The following is a 12,268-nucleotide window of genomic DNA, read 5'->3' as shown; positions in this document are numbered from 1 at the left end:
TGAGTATGAAAATTAATTGAGATTAAAAGTGAAAGTGAATAGTTCGGTGCCTAGGAAATGGACATATAGGAAGTGACCACTGTCTAATGCTGTTTGGGCATCCCTCAACAGGTGGTCAGTTTATCCTCCATTGCAATTCTCACAATGACAGAAAGTTGACTATCACACAATTCTATTCCATTTCTGGGTAAGCCTAACTCATAGAAGATGTTTTCTTATATTCAGCTGAAAACTGATCCCCTATAGCTGTTACCTCTTTGACCTACTTCTGTCCTCCAGTTGGAATATTGATTGTGATTTCATTAAATTTACAGCTTAATTTAGAGAGAATTGGCATCCATACAATATTGAGTCTTCCTATCCAAGAATAATTTGAGGCCCTGATTAATTCAGTTTTCTTCAACGATGTTCTGCACAGTTAATTTTGAATAGCATATGCCTTTTGGTGGTACTGTGGTATCATGGACAAAGGTTGGCAACATTTCACAACAATTCAGGCTTACATTCTGGCTCCATCTTTTATTGGATGAGGATTTGACTTCTCTGAGTCTTTCTTAATTGATAAAATGGAAATAAAATCATTTCACATGCTTGTATGTGAAAATGCTTTGCACGGTGTCAGGAACGTAATTGGTATTCATTAACGTTAGCTACTATAATTAATATTGATCATCCAGCCTATTTTCTAGCATTTTAAGAAAAGAGTAGACACACTCTTTTGGAAATCTATAGTAACATTTCATAGCCTTCATTACCAGAACATTCTTCTCGAGATAATCATAATAACTTAAGCATCTTGCATTTTCATAGTTTTTTTTTTTTAGAAGATAAAAGTATACATAGGTTTTTGAGAGACCAAGATCTTGCAATAGATGCAACCGGGCTTCAGTATTGGCTTGTATGTTTATTAGCTGTGCAACCTTGGGCAAATATTACAACTCATTTAAGCTTAGTTTCCTTGTCTGTTAAAATAGGGGATAAACATACTACCTACCCATAGGGCTGCTGTATTAAATGAGATTAACACATGTTAATTTATGCTGCTGTATTAAATGAGGTAACACATATTAAAGACTCATAATAATGAGTATGCTACCACAACTATTATTGTATTTTATAATTGTTATTCCTCAGACAAAGCAAATTTGTAAACGAGTACATGAAACAGATTTAGGAATTTGCATAAAGGTGGCTTGCTCCATTGATTTTTGTCTGCTCATTGGGAAAGTCTGCTAATCACCATGATTAAGTTCCTTAACACAAATGTCTCTTATTTTATTCATCTATTCCTAAAGAAATGAAGTTTTTTGTTGTTGTTTTGTTTTTCCTAGAAGGTTCAGAACACTTTCAGAACCTCATTTTTTCTGGCAACACAAGGGTGTTATTTCATTGGATGAGCCTAAGTAAAAATTATAAAACAAGTGACTGCCACATTCCATCTCTGTGTTCCTTTATGATTCCTTTATTGTCTCTCTTCTATCCCATTTTGTATCTCCTTATGAACCTATACTCAGACTTCATGTGTCTGAGGACAGCACTATCGTGGTCATTCCTTTTGAAATTGAGGGCAATGATTTAACAAGCTATCTCACCAACACATCTGTAAATACATAGGGTTTTTTTCATTTAGAAAGACAAGGACAGGTAAGAGTATTGCTCAGTCAAAGATTGACTCTCTAATGTGTACATTTCAGATGCTGCAATAATAGAGATTATTTAGGATGGGTGGCCTTTTACTCTTATTTATTTGGATACTTCTGAACCTAGTGTGGACCACCTCTATCTTCCGGTAATTTCCCATACACAATGAATTCAGAAGTAAGACTGCAGGTCTTTCATACCAAATAAACAAAATAATCTTTTATTTTTAGGCAAATGTGGGCCCAGATGATGCTCCTTTTCCTTTCTACTCATTGAACATCTTTCCTACTATTAATATAAAGAAGAAATTTCAACTCATTATATAAGCTACTAAGTATAAATCTTTGGAAGGTATGGACAATTTTTTTTAATATATGACAAATATTTTTAAAAATCATTGTACCTAAATTAATTGGCTAAATATAACTATTAAAAGCTATATACTAGAGCTACAATCTCCTATTTCCCAGTCGTAGGCTGTTTTTTTCTTAGTGTAGTTCATCTAAATATTAGAATGAACTTGCAGTCTTATTTTTCCTGGTGATAAAGGAAATATTCCAGGATTCAGAACACAGTGAAACATGCATAACCAAATAACCAGAATATAATTCATATCCTTTGTGTTTTTATTTTAATAATGATTAAAAGTCTAACTAGTTACTTTTTAAAAATAGTTGTACAACTCCCCTCATATTCAGTGTTTGCTGAAACAACGTACTGGTAGCCAAAGGAAACTTGATTATTTCTGACTGTGGAAGAATGCACAGAAAGGGGTTTTTCATTTGTTTGTTTAAAATTCTTATTTTCAAGGAAATAAGCATGTAGAGTAGACTGGGTTATCGAAAGGAATCAAATATTTAAGTTAAACTTGACCACTTTTGAGAATGCATCTGTTATTTTTAAAATAATTTCTTAATAGGTGAAATTTATCACTGAACAATTTTATATGACATGAATTTTGTAATATCTTTCTCAATAAAAGTTACAATTTGGCAACATCTTATGTGTTTCTTTGGGGTCCCATGAAAAGATTGCACTTAAAATAACTAAATTAGAAGCAGGCTTTGAATTAATTACTGCACGGAAACTCAAGGAAGGTCTTGTTCTTGTGCATAGTGATGCTCTGCTATGGGTTCAAAAGACGGAATAGGAGGATGGTTAGTAACATTTATTAATAACTTACCAGGTTTCAGGGCTATGATGTGTAATTTGTGAATACTGTTTCATTTATCTTCAAAAAATGTCTCAGTAATTTATTATTAACATTGTTATACAGATGAGGAGACTAAGTCTCAGAGATAAGTAATATGCCCAAATCCCTAAGTTAGCAACGAGTAACTTTGAAAAAGTGGACACGGTATGTTGTCTGGTCAGACCCTGTTACTCTTGTTCATTCAAAAAATTGTTCTTTTATTCAGCAAACACATAGTGAGTTCTTACTGTGAATCTAGCATTCTATTACTAGGCTACAGATTTTTTAAAAATGATAAGAGAATTCCAGTTAAACAAGAAAGAGTAAACACAAACTTTATTTTAGACCCATTAAAAGCCTACTATAAAAGGCATCGGAGAAAAGACCATAGATGTCAGATTAACAACAGAATCTTTAAAGTTGAAAAAGAAAGACACTAGAAATAACTGATGTGGGCCTCACCTATTTCCATTCAACCAAGTTACTAATTGTTAGAGATGTTTTGGAAACTAGAGTTTTTCACTCTTGGGACATTTTCTTTTGGCATTTATCTGATATTGTCTTCTCTCTCTTTTTTTTTTTTTTTTTTTTTCTGCTCACTTTCTGGGACCCTTGTTTGTTAGAGGTTAAAACTCCTGAAATTGTTTTCTAACTTGACTTTTTTTTTCTATTTTCCTTCTAATTTCTAAAATAGTTCCTTAACTTTACCTTCAGACTTTTCAATTGTCTTTTTATTGGTGTTGTTTTGTATGTCAACACTCCTTTATTGTCTGTTTAAAATTTCTTTTCTGTCAGGTCGGGCGCGGTGGCTCAAGCCTATAATCCCAGCACTTTGGGAGGCTGAGACGGGTGGATCACGAGGTCAGGAGATCGAGACCATCCTGCCTAACACGGTGAAACCCCGTCTCTACTAAAAAAATACAGAAAAGTAGCCGGGCGAGGTGGCGGGCGCCTGTAGTCCCAGCTACTCGGGAGGCTGAGGCAGGAGAATGGCGTGAACCCGGGAGGCGGAGCTTGCAGTGAGCTGAGATCCGGCCACTGCACTCCAGCCTGGGCGACAGAGCGGACTCCGTCTCAAAAAAAAAAAAAAAAAAAAAAAAAAATTCTTTTCTGTCAATAATTTCCAACCACTTTTGTTGATTTGCTGAATTGCCTTTTTGTAAAAACTAACATTTTAAATTATGAATTTAATATTTTCTCTTACCTTTCTGAGGATATTACTATAGATTACTGTTTTATTGATTTCTAGAGTCAGTTTATACATCTCTTAATTAATTAATTTACTTCCTTTCTTGTTAATTCATAGTTGCGAAGAATATGTTGCATGTCTGGCTATTTCACTTTCAATCATTGCTCTCTTGAAACATTATCATGTTTCTCTTTCCTTAAATTTTAAATACATTGACATCCCTCACTAACTACACTAAAAACAAAGACAGAGATAAACCTTTACATATTTGGAAAAACATCTACATCTTATTTTTTTTCTTTTCCATTCAGGAAGAGGGCTCTCGCTTTACACAGCCAGCAAGAGAAAAAGAAAGCTACAAGAGGTGAGGGCACAAATTCCCTGAGACAGCCAATTCGTTGTGCAAGTTATAATTTACTCGTGGGTTGGGCAGTTGCTATATGCCAGGCAATGTGCTGAGGGCTTTGCATTTATTATATCATTTAATCATGATTATAAACCAACAGTGCAAGTATTATCATCATTTAGAGATGAGGACACTGAGGCATGGTGAGGCTAAATAATTTATGCAATATTACCTGGGCAATACATGGCAGAGCAGGGATTCAATCTTGTCTCTGAATCAGTTAAGAGGCAACACTCTTAACCCAACATGTAATACTGCCTTTATCTCACCAGAGAGTAAAAAGAAGCAAGTCCGAAGCCATAGTGTTCTGAAAAGTAGACTTAAGAAAGAGAATTAAAAACTGAAATGTTTTCCTTTTCTAATGGAGCAGAAGTAATAATCAGAGGGACAATATAAGAGTTTATTAGAAACTCTGATTTATTGGTAATGAAGGTTGACCTAAGTATGTCCCAATGTTTTCTTCTAATGTGCAAATGATATGAAATGGTAGTCAAACCTAAACAAAAATTAAGTTAAAATAGATAAAACAGAGCTCAGCATAAAAAACTGGATATTATAAATCATAATTCCAAACTAGTAAATAAAATAATTTTGGAATGACACTACACTATTTTTATCAATGGTATTCCAAAAATGAACCAATATATAGAAATTTGCCTTCATTTTGTTTTATTTTTTCCAATTGCTAGGATAACTGAGTTTTTTTTAATGTTATTCTTATGGAACAGGATATATGACTGAAATTGAGCTCACATAAATACAGTACAGTCAGAAACACAGGAGAGTAAAAAAGAGCAAGGTGATGTTACACTGAGTGTTCAGTTTATAGAAACAAGACTGTGCTAGTGAAAAATGAAAGTTAACAATTAATTATAAAACTTGATATTGTCGGTAGCTCATTTTGAATGAAGAAAAATTTAACCGTTACTCCAAATGTCATAAAAGTGAGATTATTATAACTCTAAAACTCTTTCCAATAACTTTGGGGTTTTGTCCTCATCCACATCTCAGTATTAAAAAAAGACTCATCATTAATATTATTGATAAAGCTTGTAAGTATTTGAAGATATCAAAAATATTATCTATGAATATTACAAAAGTTCATGTTTTGGTATTTACTTCTAGCTTTAACTATATATACATATATAATTGTATATTATACATATTTACATATATATGTACATACAAATGTCAATGCTGTCACTCATCTCACTGTTTTTTGTTTTGAAAAATATATTTCCTTTTCAAGATTACTTATCCAAATATGTTTTGGGGTTCATTATGAAACCGGAGGAGTTTTCCCTTATCCCCTTCGCAGGGCGTGTGACAGCGAGTGTGTCTTGCTTCTTCGGTGGCCCGCTGTTCAAACCCCTAGGGGGAGCATGCAGACAGGCAGGTCTTGGGGAGTGTTTTTTGGGCCCTGACACCACGACACTGTCTGGGGTTGAGTGTTTACAGCTCCAGAAATCCCCAGTGGGTGTGTGTTACAGTGTGCTCTTTTAGCTTAGCTGTCTGCAGGTGGCTTGTGTTAATCACCCAATTAGACCCTCTGCCTTATCACAAGGACAAAGAGCTTTCTGTATCTGGGGCTCTTGCCCTAGTATGCCAGAAAAAACACATCACACGTGGGCTTGGAGAATGAATGAGTACAGGATTTTACTGAGTGGTGAAAGTAGCTCTCAGCCTATGGATGGGGAGCCACAAGAGGGATGGAGTGGAAAGATGGTCTTCTTGGAGTCACGCCCCTCAGTGGGTGGGGTCTCCTCCAACTGCCTTTGGCTAAATTTCCCTGTGTCTGTGTTGTTCCACCATCGATGGCCTGCCAGCGTCTGTCGTTGTGTTCTTCTCCAGGTGTGTTCCTCTCAATGTCCTGCCACTTGTATGTGTGCCAGATAGTGTTGGGAAAGGCACAGGATTGAGGGTTGGGGTTGTGGGGGGAGGGGCGTGGCAGGCCATAGTTGTCTTGGAAAACGCAACATTTGGGTGCAAAAACAGGAGTGCCTGTCCTCACTTACGTCCGTGGGCACAGGCCTGAGGGTGGAGCCCTCTCCAGGGACCCTGCCCTTCTCTACCCAGTACTTCCCTGTCCCCCTCTCATATCATTTACTTTTTCCAATTAATAGAAATTTTTAAAGTATCTGTTTTTATTTCAAATACAGTAAATTTCAGTAGGCATAATCTATGTTTAAAAATCTCTTTGTGATCCTCAGAAATTCTTAAGAGTGTAAAGGGTTTCTAAAGTCAAATATTTTGAAAACTTACTGAAACACCAGGGCTTTGGTTTAGGTCCTGCTGCTCACTACACAGAAGGCGAATGACTGAGATGAGGAGTATTGCAGACCATTAGTATTGCCAAGGAAGAAGACTTTAATCAGGTGCTGTAGCTGAGGAAATGGGAGCTCAGTCTCAAATCCATCTGCCTGACCTACTAAAATTAGGGGTTTATTTAGCAGAGAAGAAATGTAACAATGTAAGGGAAACAGGAACTCTGGCGGCCTAAGGAAGCAATGATGATGAATGAAGGGCCTGGTGTTTCATTTTATGGATGCCGTGATCTGGTCAGTTTCAGTTCTTTGGTACTTTTTGAGAAGCCTAGGGGTGGAAGCAACTCAGATAAATGTAAGTTTCAAGCTTTAAGACCAGAAAGGATGATTTCTATATTTATACAAAAAACAAAACTACCTATAAGACTATTGGGTTGGTTTCAAAACCACTAGACAACAATATAAAGGAAGGGTCTAGAGAAGAAAAAGAAGGAGAAGGAGAGAAGAAGGAGAAGGAAGGAAAAACAATCTACAGAAGTCCTGATTCTAAGTTTTTTTTAAAAAAATATATATCTTCTAAGGTTTTTTTTATATATATATATGCAGAGATGGCAGAGATGGATGGATGGATGGATAGATAGATAGACAGACAGATCATTATAGGATTTTACATGGGCCATAGATAATTTTTATTTATATTTAATAATAGTGATTTCCTGGTAATAGGAGTGTTTAGAATACCGGTGTTTGGACATTTGGTTTATTTTAAAGCTGTAGTCTGATAAAATACCGGAAATAGCTATTTTTAGAGTTATAAAGGAAAGTGCTAAGATATGGTTTAAAAATTAAACAGAGTACTGAACCCTCAACTGAAGTCATCTGGAGCTTAAATAGCTGTTACTTTGAGCAAACGATTTGAATGTCTGTAAGTCTCCATTTTCTAATTTGCAAAGTGAGATGTATAATATCAGTTTTGTAAAGTGTTTTGTAGATTAATGAGATAAAGTGTGACAAATGCCCAGAATGGTTCTGAATACATAGGAGGCACATAAAAGGCTGCATCCTATGGCACCTGACAGTGTGGTCAGCATTCTTGTAGTTACATTTGGCCACTTTAAAATGAGATGGCACAAATTGTAAAGCCAAACTAATATTTAGCTTCAAATATATGCCTCTGATACTTACTAGCTGTGTGACATTGAGTAGCTTACTTAAACTCTCAGCGTCTCAATATTCATATGTGCAAAAAAGATAGTAATAGCCACTTCATAAAATTGTGCAGAAGAAAAACGAGTTAATATTAGTAAAGCTCTTGGAATAGCGTCTGGTATATTATAAAAACTATGAAGTGTTTGTTAAATACAAGTATTTGTTTTCTAACTCTTATGCATAAACTATTGATGCTCAAAGTATCCAATTATATCAAAAGTTTCTTCTTTTTATCAACTCTATATCCTTTCTTTATATTATTCAGTCCAGTGGTTTTCAAATTGTTTAGCTTTAGGATCCCTTTTCACTCTCAAGAATTACTGAGGCCCACAAAGAGCCTTTTAAACATGGATTATATCTACTGAGATTTACTGTATTTGAAGTTAAAACAGATGTTTTTTAAATTATTTTATTAATTAATTGGAATAAATAATGAACCCAGAATATGTTTGGATAAGTAATTTTGTAAAAGAAATATATTTTTCAAAACGAAAATAGTGAGAAGAGTGATAATGTTTACATTTTCACTTATTACTTGTCTTATTAGAAGACAGAATCTCAAATCTCCATCTTCATCTAATCTATGGCAAATATGTCATTTTGGTTGAAGTATATGAATAAAATCTGGCCTCACATAAAAATGTGTTGGAATGAAAAAAAATTTAATAGCCTCTCCAAATAATTATGAATGTTCTTCTTTGATAACTCACCAAAATTGACAAAGGGTAGTTTTTGAAAGCTTAGTTACAATGTGCAATTTGAATCCATATCTAATGTTGTTACATTAAATACACAAATCTTTCTGGTATTTTGAATGGAACTTTAATAAATGCAAAATTTTATAATGCCCCACACTAGCTATTTGTAAAATATTGACTTGTGTGAGTTTTTCAATGATATATTTCATTATACAGAATCAAAAATTGCATTTATTATTATCACTAACAATCTCATCAGGAAAGTCCTTAAGTATTGGGAAGCTTTTAAGTTTGCAGTGGAGGATAAAAGCTTCCACAAATTCTAATTTTCACTTGAAATCTCAAATTTTATCGACAACAAATACTGTCAGTTCTTTTCCTTAAAGTGACAGGCTCACTTCATTAATTCTTGACGAAATGTCCACCAAATATCCACATATCCAAATCTGAACAACCATATTTTTTTCTGTCAATCTTTTTTTTTAAGTAAAACTTATTTCCCTTAAAAAAGCAGCTAGTTTAGCTTTCAACTCAATCTCAAGAGAACATTTCCTAGTGACAATCATCACACTCCACTTTATGCATACTTCCCATTTTATCAAACAGAATATTGAAAATATATGTACTCAGGATGGAGAGTTAATAAAAATAATAATTTTCAATGTTTCACCAAAGACATTCTTAAGTGAAATTGACTGACTTCTATTTTCTTTTTTTTTTTTTTTTTGGAGATGGAGTTTCACTCTTGGTGCCCAGGCTGAAGTGCAATGGCGTGATCTCAGCTCACTGCCACCTTTTCCTCCCAGGTTCAAGTGATTCTCCTGCCTCAGTCTACCGAGTAGCTGGGACTACAGGCACCTGCCACCACGCCCAGCTAATTTTTTGTATTTTTAGTAGAGACGGGGTTTCACCATTTTGGCCAGGCTGGTCTTGAACTCTTGACCTCAGGTGATCCACCAGCCTCAGCCTCCCAAAGTGCTGGGATTACAAGCCTGAGCCACCACGACCGGCCTGACTTCTATTTTCTTACCATGAGTGAGTGGCATATAGAATACAATGACGGCAAGTACAGAGTTCATTACCACTACCACTACCTTGATTTGTGCTAAGGGGCCAGCTGTTATACCCCCATTGTTTTTTTGTTAAATACTAACTTTATTGAGTTATAATCTACATACCACAAAATTGACATTTATAAAGTGTACAGTTCAGTGGTTTTTAGTACATCCACAAAGTGTGCATTCATCCTCACTATCAAATTCTAGAAAAATTCATCCCTCCAAAAGAAGTTCTATATCCACTAGCAGTCACTCCCTATTCCCCTTTTCGTGCAGGCTCTGGAAACCACTGTTCGTGTTTCTCTATGGATTCACCTATTCTGGTTTTATAAAAATGGAATCATAGGATATGTGGTCTTTTGCGTCTGGCTTCTTTCACTTATAATATTTTCAGGGTTTATTCATATTATTGCCAAATAATATTTTTACTAAATAATTCTTACTGATAAATAATATTATGTAGATATATGACATTATATAGATAATATGACATTTTGTTCACACATTCATCAGTTGTTGAACATTTGTGTTTTTTCCACTTTTCGGCTTCTATAAATCATGTCAATACAAACTTTCATGTACAAGATTTTTGGGGACATGTTTTTATTTTTCTTAGGTGTAGAATAAAGACTGGACTGGAATTGTTGGGTCATAACATAACTCTCTTTTAATCTTTTTAGGAACTGCCAGACTGTTTTCCAAAGTGATTGCACAATTTTACACTACTACCAGCAGTGTATAAAACGTGCAATTTCTTTATAATTCTTCTCATTATCTGCCTTTTTAATTTATTTTTATTTTTATTTTTAACAACTGGTAATCAATTTATTAAAATAATTGACTTAAGCATCTGCAATGGTGACTTCCACCTCAACTCCTAGCTCAATAGTGATGGCAGTAATCTGCTTAACAATCTCAGAAGGACTGTGCAAGTCAATGAGTCGCTTGTGGATTCTCATCTGGAAACGATCCCACGTCGTAGAACCTTCACCACAAGGAGTTTTTCTTGTAGTGATTCTCAAAGTCTTGGTAGGCATTCGAACTGGTCCTTTCACTTTCAGGTTCTTTTCCTTTGCGCCTCTGATCAAGCCAGCACACACCTTTTCCAGGGATTTGATTAGAAATCGGTGAATTGCCACCTCCGCCTCCACGGGTGTTTTTCCGGTATCCTTAAAAGCCATGGCTGCTGCGCGGCTTCCTGACCGACTTGTTCCTCGGCGAGAGCGAATAGGGGTGAGTCAGGAGCAGGAACGTGCGAACCGCAGATCCGCAGGTCCTATGACCGCGTCTTCCTCAGAAAAGTATCTGTCTTTTTTATTACAGCCATTTTAGCATGTGTCAAGTGGTATCTCACTGCAGTTTTGATTTGCATTTCTCTAATGACTAATTATGAGGGGCATCTTTTTATGTGACTTGTGGACATTTTTATATTTTCTTGGAAAAATGTCTACTAGCATTCTTTCCTCGATTTTTAATTGGATTGTCTTTTTATTATTGAGTTGTAAGAGTTCTTTATATACTTGGAGTACTACATTCTTAAGAGATACATGATTTGCAAATATTTTCTTCCATTCTGTGAGATGTTATTACACTTTCATGATGATGTAATTGAAGCATAAAAGTTTTTAATTTTGATGAAGTCCAGTTCATCTATTTTCGCTTTTGTCACTTATGCTTTTTTTTGTCCTATCTGAGAAGCTATTGTTCAATCCGAGGCTGGAAGGATTTATTCTTATGATTTCTTCTTGGAGTCTTATATTTTTAACTTTTACATTTAGGTCTTTCATCTATTTTGGGTTTATTTTTATGTATGATGTGAAGGAAGTATCCAGCTCTTTTGCATGTGGATATTCAGTTTTCCCAACACCGTTTGTTGAAAAGACTGTTCTTTCCTCATTGAATTGTTTTGGCACCCTTATCTAAAATTAAGAGACCATAAATATTTCTTTATAGACTCTCAATTTTATTCCATTGCTCTATATCTATGCTTATGCCAGTACCACACTGTAATGTTTACTATAGATTTGTAGTAAGTACTGAAATTAGGAATTGTGAGTGCCTCAACTATGTTTTTCCTCTTCAAGATTATTTTAGCTATTCAGGGTCACATGCAATTCTATATGAATTTTAGGATTGGTTGTGTCGGTTTATGCTTAGAAAAAAGCAGCTGAAGTTTTGGTAGAAATTGCATCGACTCTGCAGGACAATTTGGAAAATACTACTATCTCTTCAATATTAAGCTTTCTGATCCATGAACATGGGATGTCCCTCCATTTATTTAGTTCTTTTTTTCTTAACACTGTCTTACTATTTTCAGTGTATGTCTTACACCTCTTTTATTAAATTTATTCCTTAGTATTTTATTCTCCTTGACCCTATTATAAATCAAATTGGTTTTTAAATATCATTTATAGAGTATTCATTACTAGTATATAGAAATAAAATTGAATTTTTGTATATTGATATTCTACCCTGCAACCTTGCTTAGCTTGCTTACCAGCTCTAATAGATTTTGGGGGATTCCTTAGCATTTCCTATATACAAGATCAGGTCATTTGAAAATAGTTTTACTTCTTCCTGTCCAATCTGGACTCCTTTTGTTTCTCTTTCT

General features: G+C 34.9%; 1 pseudogene across 1 annotated transcript; it reads right to left on the bottom strand.

Moving 5' to 3' along the window:
* Positions 1-10,460: 10,460 nt before the first annotated feature.
* On the bottom strand, positions 10,461-10,888 carry LOC112636406 (annotated as a pseudogene). Its single transcript, XR_003122176.1, has one exon. The product of XR_003122176.1 is annotated as a 40S ribosomal protein S20 pseudogene (transcript).
* Positions 10,889-12,268: the final 1,380 nt, after the last annotated feature.

The sequence above is a fragment of the Theropithecus gelada genome, chromosome 12 (assembly GCF_003255815.1).
Source record: "Theropithecus gelada isolate Dixy chromosome 12, Tgel_1.0, whole genome shotgun sequence".
NCBI classification, from domain to species: domain Eukaryota; kingdom Metazoa; phylum Chordata; class Mammalia; order Primates; family Cercopithecidae; genus Theropithecus; species Theropithecus gelada.
This window is presented reverse-complemented; position numbering and strand designations above follow the sequence as displayed.